At 35.0% G+C, this 17,046-nt stretch overlaps 1 protein-coding gene across 4 annotated transcripts in view; it reads right to left on the bottom strand.

The window, feature by feature from the left end:
* Window positions 1-17,046, bottom strand: part of LOC124167527 (sodium/hydrogen exchanger 9B2-like) — a 391,566-nt gene that overhangs the window by 163,922 nt on the left and 210,598 nt on the right. The gene's annotated exons all lie outside the window — the stretch shown is intronic.

Below are 17,046 nucleotides of genomic sequence, written 5' to 3' on the forward strand. Positions count from 1 at the left end.
GGGTTAGGTTTGGACTTTAAGTCTCAACCTTTCCCGAATAAACACAAATATCTGTCTATCTATATATAAGGGTAGTAGTGTTTGGATCGTTCGTAATTATTCCGAGTATGTAACCAAAATGTCACGTGGCACAATTACGAACGATTCGGGATTTTGATGTGCTTGAATCACTCATAAAACTCTCCGCCGGCACAACCCAGAGCATGGATGTATGTGCGTGTCCATTAACTTAATTGCAAGAAAAAAAAGTATAATCCTAGATTGGGTCGAGGAAGAAAGATAAAATTATTATTATTTTTACTTTTATTCACTTTCCACAGAGTTTTTTCATGTAAAGAATTCACTCTCACCAAAGTAAATCTTTATGCTCTCATGAGTTCTCATTTTCTCGTGATGTGGCAACTTAAAATTATAATGACCGTTTAAATTTTTATGTACGTATTTTGATTGAAATTTAGACTTGTGGAACTATGATGCACTTTTTTTGGGATGATACCGGTAGCAGAGATGACAATATACAATACGATAACTGTCTTTTAAATTTTACTTGAGAGCGGTGCAGTTATATCAACTATTTAAGAAGTTCTATTGCATTATTATTGTTATTAGTATTACTGTTTTTTCTAACTTGCTAAGCAATTTAAAGAGTGGATTGAAAGATTTGAAAACTTTGAGTGAAGTCAAAAAAATTAAGACATGGTTAATAACTGTTTGTTTATGAAGTGTAAAAATATTTTATAGAATGGTAATATCATTTGTTATTTATAGTGTTTGCAGAATTGCTAAATTTGTTATTTGACCAGATACAGAATATAATGCTTAATATGGCATCTATTGAGTAAATTGATAAACTTGTAAACTAACAAGACACAAAATGATTAATGTGGCACCTGCTAACAAGCCAAGTGTTAAACAAGATTTCTTGTATACATACACTAGCATTGTATATTTATTGTAGTGAATAAATAAATATTATATATTAATAGCACAAAACAATTACTATTATCACTTTTTAACCTCTTCGAGTTTTATTCCCTTTTCAATCTCATTCTTCTACCTATGTATACCTATATGATGAATAAAAATAAAATTATTATTATTTTTAAATATATTCACTTTTCACCGAGTTTTTTATTCATAGAATTCGTTCTCACGAAGGTATCTCTTTACTATTCTATCGCGTTGAAAATTTTTATCTTTTCCAAATTTACCCCTCCTTTTCCCTCGTTTATCTATTCCCTATCTCTCCCCGACCTCTCTCTACTTCTTCCCCCTAGAAAATCCCCACCGCAACCTATACGTACCCACTCCCTTCCCCTATCCTCCCCCTCCCCGCATCCTAGGACTCCGGACGAACCCCCTAACGTCCAATTGATGAGCTAGCGTATCCTCCTCCCCCTATTTCTCCTATTTCCCTTCTCCCCTACCTCCGTACACAATCCATCTGTGGCTCGCGCGGTCTTGCGGAAGGCGACGGCTGGAGGACGCGCGCGTGTTGGATGGAATTGATAGGGGGGTGGGGGTATTCTGTGTGTTAGGGATGGGGTTTGGGATGAGAGGTTTATCGTGTCTGGTCTGGCGTTGGGGGAGTCGTCAAGGTGGCTGGCGTTTAAACACGTCAGTCCTCAAGGGTCATGGGAAAGGTGGAATCGTTGCCATGGTGTAGGTGGGCTTCGAAAACTACGTACAGAGTTAGCAATCCGCCGGAATTCATTAATTTATCCTCGTCGCTAGTAACTCCATTCTCTGTGCTCAGTGATTCTCACACGGTTAGGCTGTTGAGATGGCACAGATATATTGACCACAAAATCTTTATTACCGCAGGTACCACAGAGTCGATTTCAGAAACATCTCCATTCCCATGTCGATTCCATGTTCATTTTCTTCGTTTTTACGTGTAGTTTTCCTCAACTAGCAACCACTTGGCTGAAATAATTCAAGTCATTGTCTTGTTTTCGTGAAGAAGAACGTTTATATTTCAGAATAAGCCGTCGCATTAGTATTTCGTCAGGGCATTTTGGTATTATTATGTTGTAAATGTGAGTTCTACTTGACTTAAGTTTTAGGTTTCTGATTGTGAGATTTGTTATTGGTATGTACATAATAGTGTTCTTTTGATGTCTTTATTACCTAGGGACGCTAATATTGACTCTTTGTGTCTTTTAATTTCCTGTTTCAAGATTGTTCTCTCTGACAGGGAGTATTTCTTCACACTTAGCATTCTTGCTTTGAATTTTACACATCTCATTTCGTGGAATAACCTTAGTTTTCTAACCTTAAAAACCTTTTAACAATATTTGCATAATGTTTCTACATCTACATACTACCCCGAAGCCACCTAAAAGGCGTGCGGCAGGGCATGTTAGGACACCAGCCATTTATACATTAAAAAGAAATGCTATAACGAAATTACGACTGGCATTTATTAAAGTCTATTATGGTTCGGAGGAAAAATGAACTTCCATATCTATCCGTTTGGCAAAACATCTCTCTTAATTTATCGCTTCTGTAGGACCTGGATATATAGCGGGGCTCTAATATATTATGTTCTCCGTGTCGCTCAGATATCCATTCTCAATAGGGTAGTTTCCTTTATCAAAGAAAACGAAAGGCATTGATTGCGATTCGTTAACTTGTATATTATGAAATCACCAATGTTGGGTAACGAATCGCAATCAATGCCTTTCGTTTTCTTTAATGAAGGCAACTACCCATTTGCAGTTGTCAATGAATGACCTAGTAAAAAATTGATAACAATCGTTTTATAGGTTTATTTTGTCGTAATCCTCGTTGGTTTTACGTTAAATTACCCACGTGAACGGCTATGAACACTATGCTCGTTGAAAGCCCTTGAATAAATGAAAGGTTTCGTTGAGACCTCTACACAGAGTTTACTTTAAGTAAGCTCACGGTGACGTCTTTTATTTGAACGGGTCGTGCCAGCAACATCATCCCCACAGCACAATAGTTTGTCCCATAAATCAAACTCTTTGTGGACGTTAAGGCAAATTAGACCTAACTACCGGGAGTTATAAAGCCGGTCTATCCCATTCTATTGGTTTATGAACTTGTTTAAAAGCTAGTGTTTATCATATGTGTGGCAAGAAGCTACGACTTCCCTCATGTTTCTGTGTCTCACATGAGAATTCCCCAGCAGTGACGTTCGAAAGAAGCCAGGGAAGGGATACAGGTGTCGTTTTATGGAAGCTAAATACTAGTGGAGGGAGAGACAGGTGAGGGAAAAGTATACGAACGTTGCGTGTGTATACGTTTGGCGAATAGGTGGAAAAAAACAATAGAATTGAGTATGTGATCGGGAGGTGAGTTTAGTGCACGTGTGGGAGGTTGTAGGTGGGGGTAGGATGTGGAGGAGAAGGGGATGGAAGGCGATGGAGGGGAGGTAAGGGATAAATAGGAGCTGGGGGTGAAGGGGAAGTTGCTCTTGACGTAGGTGGATTGACGCTGGGTAGAAATTCACGAAGAGGAATGCGTTAATTTCCGTTTCGGTCAATTAACTTCGCGTGGCGATGCTTATAATCACCCATTCCATCGGTACTCCAACGCGGAGGTTGTCTTGGATACGTGAGAATACAGCTACTCTACCAGATACTCTAAAATAATACTAAGCAAGGCAGTGGCCAGATGAAAGTCGAGGATGGTGCTAGTATAAATGAGTTTATTGTGTTTTTTTTTGACCTCTATATTTATTTTATTAAATCAGTATCAGATAATGATAAAAAGACAGGTTGGAGAAAAATTGTGCCACGAAATTGTATCCTTCGAAAGCTTATGCGAGAAGGAACCAAAATTACTAATTGTATTTATGTCGAAAACGAATTTATAAACTACAGAAACTTATAGTGTGTATGCCTTAAGTTGGCGCACGGGCCCGCGAAGTACCTGAGCCGCGAGCAAAGGAGAGAGGAAAGGACCAACAAAAATAAAACTGTATGGGACCGACACAGATAGCTGGCGGGTCCGTTTGCCCGTCCCTTTCCTCACCCCGACGAAGGAAACTAGCACCTCTAATAGAATTACTAACTTCTTTTACTTTCTCATAATATCTCAATGTAAATAGCATATTTGTAAAGTGCTAAAAAAGCTAAGAAGGATGATATAAACACGAAGTGCTCCGATCATAAATAACGAAATGGTCGAAAGTTATTTTTTAGCCATTATACTGAATGTTTTGTTTTAACTTTGTTTTAACAAACTATAATGTGAGGCTTGTTCATAATGCAATTCGAATGAAACACAATGATACACCCATGTGGCCCACGCGCCAGCCGTTATGTACTTAATAATTATGATAATACATAATAATGATAATAATACATTAAACAAATAATATTATTTATAATATACTTAACTTAGAGTCATTTGTTGGATACCTGTAAAAGTTTTGTCGATTGCTGCGAGATCAATGAAAAAAGTTTATGTGTTTCTGTTTATCTGATAGCGATCGATATCTTTCTGACTGAAACAATATGTGCTTTTATTTCAAAATAACATTTGCGCAGGATGAAAAACTTATTTAGATTTGACAGTCGGTGTTAGGGATTTACCTTACTCACCACTGAACATAAACGAACACTTCAATCATTTACAATATAAAAAATTAGACTAATGAAGTTTTTTATTCACAGTTATCGAAAAGGTTTGGATGATGTTGTGAAAGAAACAGAAGGCAGGTTTATCCATCCCTTTTAAACGGTCATGGTGCATGGAGTGCACATCAGTTAAGCGACAAGGTCTCTGCCTCGATTGTTGTGAAGGGCGTGATCTTAGGGGTGCCCTTTAACCTTCAGTTTGGATGGCATTGGAATAGTATCGGCTACGGTTAATCTCATCCCAATCTTTTCTTTGAGAGGAAGTTATCAAGAGTGGGAAGACAGCAGTGATTTTTTTTCAGGTTTATGGATAAATGATGTAAGACTAGATTGTGTCTAGAGATTATTCAACTTAAGATTAAAAACTGATTAAAGCTGAACGACCTGACATGACAAAGCCATAAAAAATTGCTATCTTTGTTCACAGTACCTGTTTCCCAAACGTTTCTCAAATAAATAATTTCATCCGGTAAGAATGTATGCTGGATGAATAGATATATTTGATGCATATTTTCTGGATTATGGAGAGAAAAATTAGCAAAATATCAGGTATATATGAAAATTATACTGTCTATTAAATTTCATAAGCAGGAAATTTTCGGTTTGGAATCGCAGCCTAGAACACGCAGCGAGCTTATGTGGTCCATCGCAGAAAATTTTAATCCGTCCTCTCAACAAAATACTTTGGAAAGCAGCGCGATTCGTCAAGAACTACTACGATAACACTGAAAGCATTTACACGGATTTTACACGAATTAGCCTGAGAGCCGCTAGAGACTTGGCGGCTACATTATTGGCTAAAATTGCCGGAGCAGTTAAGAATCAGCAGATATCTTTCAGAGTGACACAGGGAATATCATCTTATACCCTATTTAAGTTTCTATCCCCGACAGAAATGGTAAATCAAGGTAGATATTTTGCAGAACCGACAGGTATAGAAATTCGTTTTCCCCCGATAAATAAAGGATTTTATTTAATACTACATTGGCCTCATTATGGGCATCAACGTCGCATTTCCCTTTAGTTTTTAAGAAGAGAAAACAACTAGAAATATAGCTGTTCTAGATAACAAATATGAACTTAGTAGTTTATAATCGTAAAGTATGTTATGCCTTGTACACCGTAAATAAAACGGACTTCATGACAAGCATATACATACCAATGCAAGAATGGTAGTATTAAGAATCAATATAATAAAATATAAAACTGATTTATCAATTATTTTCAAATAATTCACGATTTACTTCCCTCAAACCTCGAAATAAATCATATTTTCCGTACCAGAAAAAAAAGCAATTTGAGACCTTGCTAAAGCACATTATTCTACTTTTTTTTGGGAGATATTTTGAGCAAATGGAAAAACAATAAGTTGTAGACAAGGTTTAGGCCGTCATGGAACAAAAGTCACTGTCGAGGTCTTTTCAAGATCAAGATTACTCGAACATTATAATCACAAGAAAGAAATCTGGAGTTACCGACCTTAAATTCTTCCTCACGTGAGTTTTTGTATTAAATTCTTCAAGGTCTTTTCTCTTTCAGATACTATCATTTTTCCTGTCATATCTGAGAAGGAAGGGAGACTTCCGTTAAATACACCATAAAAACCTTTTGTACTCAAATATACGCAAGGTCTAACGTTATTGTATAAACCATATTTACACTTGTCAACCCAAAAGCGATAATTTTAATAAACTAGGGAGAGTATTGAAATATTATAAATTTTCATTTCATAATGATTTCGATTACTATAAGTAAATCTGATGTCGCAGGGTCAATAGAATTGTAATTATGTACCCAGACACAATTTATGTACTTTTTCCTTAGACCATTAGAATTTTTATAAAACTAAGTCGAAATAAAATATTTGACTGCTTTCTCAAGCATTTTACAAACTCCCAGAGCATTTAACTAAGAGGAGATGTTATCTAAATTTGCATAGAGCATTTCAAATAAAGAAGCATTTATTTGCAAAGTTTAATTTCGATAAGTGTCATACGAACACATAAAGTTGTTAATATTTCACATGCCATTAAATACAAGTTTTGTGTTAGCTAATTTTGGTAAACTTAATACAATTTCATTTCATCAATCATACAACTTGATCATTTTCCTGTTAAACGTGTTCGACATACTAAAATATATGTTTTTAATTTAATATTTTCATTATAATATTACTATTATTCGAAAACTCAACAGCTCATTGTTTATTGTAATCATTAGATGATGTAGATGTCAAATACATTTGTCTTCACTGCTTATTTTTTAAGAGAGAGCACACTCAGAACGAATTTTTACCGTAATTCTTATTTGATAAACATATATTGCCTACATCCTAAAACACGATGTGATTCTGTGGGAATCGAATTGCATGAGACGGGTTGGTACACCCCATTGATCACTTAGAATGTTATTTAGCCCTCGGGATAAGTACATACCAAAGACTGCGTTATTCTCCTTGAGTTATCTGTCGGTTGGCTTGCACGCTAGCCGTGTTTGACATGCTTTTTTGGCTAACCCACTTCTGAGAAGTCCTTGTGGTCGCGATTGCGGTTTGATGGCCGAAATTAAGGCGTGATTACGGTGCTCTGTTGACTTTGCGGCCGATTGAACGAAAAAAACAAAGAATGGGAGACGCATACCTATATTTTCATTGTTTCCTGTAATTTGCTATGTCAAGCGCTGCAATTTGTTTTTTTCCATGTTTATGTTGTTCAAAGTGAAATTAATTGTGTAGGCACTGAATGAAATAAATATTCTCTCTTTTCCGAAATATATATCCGATTGAATGAACTATATGTTTCGTGAAAACATTTTAATTCATTTGTATTCTAAGCCGCGCTCAAAGTTTTGTTATGTTTCTTGGAAAAGTACGAAAAAAATAGTTCACTGACAGAAAACTCGGATTTAAGCCATCCTTTATTCAGATAAAAATCAGCAATAAATGAATAATAGGTTTTATTGTATCTCGTGCTATTCCAATCATTTCCTTCGTGGACTCTATGCTCTCGCATTTTTTTGCTTGGCAAAATCGTTATGGGGTAGATAGTTCACTGTAAAACGCGAATTCCAAATAATGTGGGATTCGTCTCGGAAACAGCATTTGCAACGTCATCCGAAGAGAAAAGAGGCAGAAAATTGGTTAACTATGCTTCCAAAAAGTTGCTTTATTTGAAATATTTTTTAATCGAAATAGAACACATGTGTGCAGTGCTTTGTGAATTAAGAATTGTATTTTTGACGTGTTCCGCTGTTCTCTGAATCCTTTCAACATTAAGTAAACAAATCCATATAATGTGCTCTCAACCCGTTTGCATGTGATCAAATGCTCTGACTCTTTTGTGTCTGCGTCCTTTTGTCCATTGAATACAAAATGATGTGAAATAACCTCTCTACCCTTTAGAGTCTCATTGAAGTGTAAAAATGCAATTGCTGCTGAAGACTCACGGTAAATGTTCTTCCCTTGCGTCATGATTAATTCAGAATAAAAGTATGTGAAACCGCAGTTAAATGGAAGAATTTAAATGAAATTACATATTAATTAAAAAACCTTTTATTGTTTCCAATGCTTTGAACCAATCAAACCAATATTGTTTCGGAAATTTTCACAACACATTGCAAAAAAATTAGGAAAATGCGATAAGAATCAATGGCACTACACACAATTCATATCTTAATGTTCAAATAATTATTTAACAAAACTACCTGTTTGTAAAGAATTCTATTGTAAGAATATGAAGAAGAAATAATTGTCATTTATAGTGCCAATGATTCTTATAGCATTTCCTCAAAACTCTTTTGTAGTGATGCATTTACCTCTCCTCGAATATTTTCACTACAGACTGTAAAAAAATTGGGAAAATATGATAAGGATCAATGGCAAGATAATTGAAAATTATATTTATCGCATTGATCCAATAACACTTCGACAAAAACGAGCACTGTATGAAGTATATGAAATTTTTTTTGATAGAATGTTACTGATTCCTACTGTATTTTCCCAAAACCTGTTTTACAGTCAATATCAATAAAATAAAATAGAAACTAAGTAAAAAATAAGCCGGAAAAATAAAACTTTAGAAAAAGGTTTAAAATGGTATGTATGTTTTATGCATATTTTGTTTAGATTTCGTACTACACCTTCTCCCTTTATTAGATTCATCAAAGTTTTATCAATGATTTTAATTTTAGATCAACAGAAATCCTGAGCTGAGGTATTGAAATCACTAAAATTTAGTTGGTTATCAGGAGTTTTGAATTGGAGAACATTTGATTTTAATTAATACTACTCCTATCATTTGCTCACTCTATGCACTACAATATTTTGTTATTCGACATGAGCTCAAACTATATTTATATCAATGTATGTATGTATTCCCTCAGCTTTATACTTCATCAACATTTTGGCTCGTTGTTCTCGCAGTAAAGCTTCTATTTATTTATTTACGGCCTCTTGTTTGCTTCTCGGGACTCGAGCGCTTGTAATCTCGGTTGGAGGTGATTAGTTACTCTTCCACGGACGAAGGCTTTTTTCTCACCACTCGGAGGAGGCAGTCACTGGCTTTCGCGGTCTCCTCCTTCCTTACAACACCGACACATTGCCGCCGCTTTGCGGTTGTTAGGGAGAAATAAACAGCGCGAGTGAATGAAGACCAACGTACATCCCGGGGTGGGAAAATTAGCATAATAATGGAGACGGGGGCATCTCTCTTTCTCTCTCAAGGGAGTGAATTGATCGCTTGGGGATTAGGAAGACCAAGGAACATTGTGTGGCCCCACGCGTGGAAAAATCCTTCTCTCTACTCCAGCCCTTGTGGCTCAAAATGTTGTGGTTCTCTTTCATTTTTGCGTCTACAGCTCCCCCTTGAATATTTATGTAGTCGCTCGCATTTTATTTTCCATGAATTAGTCCGACGTCTCCGCGTGTATTCAGTTGAGATTAAGTCCATCGTCTCGTGCTGTGATTCGAGGTGTGGGGGCGCTGAGTGGGGAGTTTGTTCGCGTTGAAATATTAAATAGTTATTATGCTTGGCGGAGTTGCGAAATGTTCAGGAGTCTACGTTGAAAGTTGTGAGAAATATTAACGAGGGAGGTTTGCCCTTCTTTTCACTAGATTTCAGTGCCTGACAGCTTAGGAGGATCAAATGGAAATATGCGGTATCGGTAAAGCATCGTCGCGAGTTAACGGTTATTGTTTGATATTTGTAAATGAAAGAAAATTAAAGACAGTCAATTTGTAACTGAATGGCGGTATTTATAAGTGTTAAGTTAATGAAGAAGAGTGTTAAGAAACCATTTCAGTTATTATTTAATGAAAATTAGTGTTTTATGTTAAGCTTCAATATGAAATTTGTCTCTTGTTTAGACAAATTCGTGATCGGTTTCTAATTATATGATGTTGTGTTCCTATTCCTTTAAGTCTATCTAGATTATATTCCTAAAATCACCTAAAAACTATTTTTCAATATCGTTAAAACATCAAATATTTGCCGCAAATTTGGCTGGATTCCATAATTACTAATTTTTAAAGGAAATAATTCCAATTCTGAGATTTTTATTTCCTTTACATTCATCTTTTTTTCTTTAGTTCGAGAGAATACAATAAGAATCATTAGCACGTATATTGCCAACATTTTTATCGTATTGATCCAATAATGAATTCATAACTACCATTGCACAAAGGTAATAATAAGCTTAATCAATATAAAAACAGTATCGGCAATTAAAGTGCCACAGATTCTTACTGTATATTCCCAAAACTTTTCTTTTCAAATCTTTTTCATTTATAGACCATGTGATAAATTTCACGAACGCTCACGAAAATAAACGTCTACTGATGCATCCCCCATCAATTGTTTTCTTCTAGGCGCAGTGCGCAATTGAAGGGAATATTATCCTTTAGGAAACAGTGCAAAACTGGATAGAAATGGTAAAATTAAACCTGTGTGTAAACGAAAACGTGTGGCTCACGCTACACTGTGCATCGAGCCTGGGTGAAAATAGTTGGGTGAAAATACATCAGTTAGTTCACCAGACGCAGATGCTCTTGAAATAATTGAAAAATTTCCCTAATTAAAATGTTTTATACTTATATTTACGCTTTTTTGCGACATTATCTGGTAGAAAACGACACTTTTCGCATTAAATATTTTTCCAAGTGGAAGCTGCACATGATATTATGTGCAGTTAAGAATTTCTTCCTCACCATCATACGGGAAGTCTAACATTACATTTTATAATACATTTTACAAGATAAACAAGCTTAAATTATCATATAAGCTATCACGGCTATCTCTCTTTCCGATAATAATTGAATTGCACGTTGAGGAATACACTAAAGAATAAATTATTAACCTCTGTTCAATAATAGGACTCCCAAATCAATTCAACTATTAAAAGATTTATGAAATCGTTGCCATTGGTCTTCACTAGGGAGGTTGTACAAGTAGTCATTTCAAGCAATATGATGCTAAGGAAAATTCATGTGTAGATAATTGTATTATAATATAGATTATGGGATAAACTAGAATGAAATTTATAAGAATTCATACCTTTTTTTGGATTGCGTCTACTGAACTTTTTTCATTTTGTCTGTGACTTTTGCGCGGCATCCCCATTCCGTTTTTTTGCTTGAGGCAATATACAAGTCCAAAATTGCTTCTACCGTTATAATTCTCCGTGTTTTTCTCGGCCTGAACATTAGTCATGAGTTTATCCAGCAATTTTACCTCAGAAACGAATTCCTTTGGTAGAACTATGGAAGGTCGTCTGGAATACATCTACGCAGAGCTCATAGCTTTTGGATTAAGCCTTGACTGTGGTATTTTTTTGTATCCCGGCTAGAATCCGTAATACATATCTTTGCGTTAGATGTAAGAATTCTGCGAAAGCTTTTCCAGATGTCTTTGTTTGCCTTCCACTTGTGCACCTGCACATTCATCATTGATGTGCGCCGCTACAAATCATCTCCTGAAAACGGGACGGACTAGAGTTGATGCTTTCATTACTAAGCCCTGTTCAAATGGTTACAAGTGCACGGAGTATTTACCGATAAAACAATGCGTCTGAAGTCATACCTCGTACGTCAGTATTGCGTGTCTGGATGTGAGGTGCATAATCGGACACTGTCTATTGTTTTAACGATTTTTGAAAAGACTACTTCACATTTCGTCATTTTTTCCTACAAATCGAATTTTGAAATAATGTTTTTCCTCAGAGGAGTTTGATGCATTAAAAGTTGGCATTTTTTGTGATTGCCAAGGTGTGCATTAGGAAAAACTCAATATTTATAGTTAATTTTTCGACTGTATTGTGATAACAAGAGATTGAGATGTGAAGTATTGTTGTGAAAATTGAGGAACATCACGTGGAAAAAATATATTATGGCTTAAATATTCTAAGATTCTTAAATCAATTTTATAACGTTTTTATAAAATCGCCATGCTATTGTCTGGGTCAAATCTGGCAACTCCATTTTAACCCATTTTCCCATTAACTATCAAGCTGAAATTTTCTGGATAACACACCTGATGGCTAGGTAACAATAATTAGGTAACCTAATCATAATTTGCGCATGAAGTAGTTGATAATTCATTGAAACCCGGGTTTAAAAAGAATAGGTATAAATAATTATGTGATATCCAGGAAAAGTTATGATGGAATACCACAAAGTTAATCAAGAGTTAGTGAATTTTGTGCATGCTGGTGATTGATCACCCCCTGCCAAACACCCTAGAGGTGGCTCGTGGGCTGTTATGTAGATATAGATTTAATTTTTTATTCCGAAAAACAACCTAGATCCAGTTAAAACAGTAACAAAAATGCTAGAATATTTCATTGGCAGGGGGTGATCAATCACCAGCATGCACAAAATTCACCAACTCTTGATTAACTTTGCGGTATTCCATCATAACTTTTCCTGGATATCACACAATTATTTATACCACTTCCTTTTCAACCCGGCTTTCAATGAATTATCAACTACTTCATGCGCAAATTATGATTTGTTTGTCTTACTATTGTTACCTAGTTACGTGATGAATTTTGAAACGGATGCTAGAATAGGGGAAAAGGATGGGTAGAGATATTCACTTATTATTAAGTGTTTATGTTTTAAGTTTTGAGATCAGGAAGAAAGAAAATTTAAGTGCTTAAAAAAAGTAACAAAGATGAAAAAAAAGTAAATTTGCTAAACATTTAATATGCCACTGCCATAGGAGTGATTTTTAAATTAATTTTTTTAAATTTTGCAATGCCCGCCGTGAATTGGACTCTAGGGAGCAGTTAGAAATTTTAAAAATTATCGAAAGTCAGGACAGTAATCTTATAAATGAATATCTTTACCTATCCTATTCCCCTATCCTGGCGTCCGTTTTAAAATTCATCAAGTAACTAGGTAACACTAGTAAGATAAACCAATCATAATTTGCGCATCAAGATGATGATAATTCATTGAATCTCGGAACGCGTTCAGCAAAAAGAAGAGGTATAAGTAATTGTGTGATATCCTGGAAGACACCATCATGCAATTGGATTCCCACGTGCACACCACACGGTCCAAAAAACGTTACGTATACTAACATATTATACTACCGCATTCATTCAAAGGCAAAAATTGCCGACAGTTCATTAAGTTTTGTGGAAATAAAGCTGGAACGCGCGAAATAAAACACGTTAATTAAAAACAGAGGAATTTTAGAGAAGAGAAGGGTCTGGATGTTAAGAGGCTATTGGTCGTCCTCGAAGTAAATTTGGAGATTATTTAAAAAATGGACACCGAAATACAATAGAGGCGCTGCAAAAAACGATGTTTTAAATAAAAATTTAATTTAATTTTCTATTCTCATCCAACAATATATTGATGTGATAGCAGAGATTTGTCTTAACGGGTATTTTGAAAATGTGGGGGACATTATCCTAAGACAAATAAATGTAGCGTTCTGTGGCGTTCCCTTGTTGTTTGGGTTAAAAATGCCAATTTATGTGATCAAGGGTTGATTCATAGCTCATTGTCATAAGCGAATTTTTATCAAGAACATTTACGTGAGCCAGGGTTTATTTGTTTTTTTTTTTCGCGAGCAATCAACGAGTCATATTTTGCGTCGTATGATTCTATAATTCTTGAAAACAGCTCAACAAATACGTACTTGACTCATTCATCGGTCGTGCTAAACCGATTATCTGTAGTTGGAATTACATAATGTGCGGTTTTGTGATGATGCGGGCATTCACAGATTAGAAATGTAAGAGATTTCCGTATATTTCCAACTGAGGTGACCTTTGACGCAATTCACCAGTTAAAGTGGTGGATGAACTGTGAAATTTGCCGTTAAATATCCTACTCAAAGACTAAATGTTGGGTACACGATGTTTGCATTACGCTTCTTTGCCTGACATTGGATGGGGCGAACTTTTCGCTTCTGTTTTGTCTTGTCTATTTTTACGGCGGTGACTAGGGATGTACAGATTGTTACAGGCGTTCATGTGCCTATGCCGAGTGAACTTGTGCATTTTAATTTGGTTTCACAATAAAGTCCAATATTTTTCTTTGAAGTTGATTTTAGTTTTAGTTTTTGCCTACTTTTAAAGCAAAAATAATAAAAAAAATTACAGGCCTAATGACTTTGTAAATGTTCTCGACGTAAAATATTATCCTTACTGATAAAATAGTAGAGTTTTTATTCAAAGTCATTATCATATGTATTCTGTCAACTATTGACGAACAAAAATTGTTCTACACTTACGTTTTGAGATAATTTTGCATTAGAACCAAGGATGCGAAAAATTCACAGAGAAAAAATCATTCGCCTTGACCGGGATTCGAACCCGGATCCCTCGATTTCCGGCCGAGTGCTTTCGTCGTAGAACCAAGGACTTTCGTTGTCAGCATGCTTTTTAAAGACAAACGTGAATAAAATTTATGCTACACACTTCATATGAAACTAGATCGTAGCAAGAATTTTTGCTGGCGGCTGTACTGTTTTCCGTACTGAGTTTGATTGGAAACATTAGGGGATATTTTTGTGTACTTCCTCTATGATAGCTACTGAACTGTGAATTTATTCCAAGAATTGCTATCCCAAATCTAAAAATTTGTCCATGTCCCTATTTTAATCCGCTCTTTCGATTTTCAAAAGTGTGCATTTTTTTCAGGTGAAATAAAATTGTATTCCAGTATATATTTATGTAGTGTTCCATATATCTTCAGATCTGAAGCCTACATGGAGGAAACTTACCATCTTGATGTCAGGTGGTAATCCTTCTATTTAATAAATAGGAGCATTTCCCTTTATTCTATATTTCGTATTTTGCGGCAGTAATGTTCTCATTTAGTTACAAAAGAGAATTATTTGATAATTTCAAATATTTTTTTAAACACTGTCAGGCTTATTTATGAACGGGATATTAAAAAAATGGCATTAAATATTTTAACTTCATTTTGCTTGGGTAATTTACCGTTAGCTGTACGAGTGAGTATTCCAAAACATGTGTATTGATTCCGTTAAAAGATTATAACTTCCTCAAGTAATTTTCTGGTGTTCCAAAGAGTAAGCTTGAAATGCAGGAGATTTCCGTATATTTCCATTTGAGTTGACTTTTGAAAGTAATTCGTCAGTAAAAGCGGTGGATCAACTGTGAGATTCCCTGTTTAATATTTTTGTCGAAGACTAAAGGTACCGAGTAGTTAGCCATTAAAAATTCAGAGACAAAAATGAACGTATTATAACATCTTGCATGTATTTCGCGCTCATGCTTTTCTGTTGTTGGATTTACTTTCTTCATTTGTCTGTAGCATCTCAATCAGTATCTTCGAAATTATATATTTTTAAAAATTTATTTGCTTAATTTTATTGCTAGCATTTGCGCTGACGCAGGCATATTCCCAAGAAAACACGAGCCGAAGTATCTTTCCCCTCGATCAAGAGTGAGCAGAAGCGTAAGTTGTGTTTTACTTCTTTTTTGCCTTTCCGCTGACGTTTGTCCCTGGCTTTCGAGAGGGAATACACATGTTCTTCGTGATCTAAGCGCATTGAACATGATCTCTCCGCTTATCCTACGAGCGAGTCGATTTGAAAATTTATGGAATCAGCGAAGGGTAGTTATCTTACCTTAATGCACATGCACAAACGGCTGGTATTAATTTTCCACTGATACGCCTGATTGACTGTAATGATCGGACACAGATCCAAATACCTTTGAGGAAATTCTACCATCTCGTTGAAAGAAGGTAATCTCTCTATTTATAAATGGGGAAATTTTATCGAATATCTAAGTCTAATGTCTTTTCCTGAAATCTATATATTAATTTACCTCGTTACAGCTCAATAGTTTAAGACAGATGTGAAATCCTTATTTGTGTGATAAAAATCTTCCTCATTGAAAAACAGACAGTTCGATGCAAATATCTTATCTTATTCTTTTCTTAAGCATACTTTACAGTACGTGATTCAAAAAGAGTGATAATTTTATGTAATCAATCACTTGTAAGATAACTTGAAGCATTATTTCATGTTATTTAAATAAAAATAGCAAACGAAATATCTTCATTTGCATCGAACAGGAAATTGCAAGAAATAGCAGGCTTTAAATTTTACTGCCTTATGACCACGGAGAGGCTCGGGTAACAATTGGTATTTTTTATTTGTGATTCAATTTTTGGTTGTGATTTTTTATTTTTGCATAAATATTAAGATTAAAACTTAATTTGCTTTAATATCTTGAAATTTTACTCGATTATAACAGCTTTGGGTATTGATGGCTGTGGCTATTATTTTCAAAATGCATTAAATTAGCAATAAATTATGCTAGTTTATTTATACTTAATTAAATTGGCGATTACACGAATGCATGACTCTTATTCTAAGGAAAAATAAACTGATGCATTCTAGTGGAAGAAAACGAAGAAAATGAAGATTCACACAATTGCGTTGAAAGAAACGTGTAAGTACATTTGTTACCATTGTTCATCCCATCAGGAGGTAATTCGAATTCATAGCTGCCTGTAGTAATAATTTTCCATTTTATTGCAGTTGTATTATGAGCTATTTATTTAAATGATACAATCTTTCGTTGTACACTACACATTAAACTGATTAAAAAAATATTAATTCGCATATTTTATTTAATTTACAGCAAAAAAATTTATTGGAGAAACATGTATGAAAATGTATTTGGCAGTGTGTTTTATGAAAAAATACACTGCCAAAAGAGAACCTCATTATCATTCGACTTTAAAAAATTTCTATTCCAATCTCGATCGCAAAAGTTTAAGCATATACCGTGAATACTCCTCGAAATATAGCTTTTTAAGTTATTTCTTCTAGCCACAATCTCAATCACAAATAGTAGAATGATAATTAATTTTTGTTTTCAGATGAAGTGTGCTGAAACACGGAGAAAAAAAATAACATTTGATATTACCAATATCTCCGGTATCACT

This window comes from Ischnura elegans, chromosome 11, assembly GCF_921293095.1.
Source record: "Ischnura elegans chromosome 11, ioIscEleg1.1, whole genome shotgun sequence".
NCBI classification, from domain to species: Eukaryota; Metazoa; Arthropoda; class Insecta; order Odonata; family Coenagrionidae; genus Ischnura; species Ischnura elegans.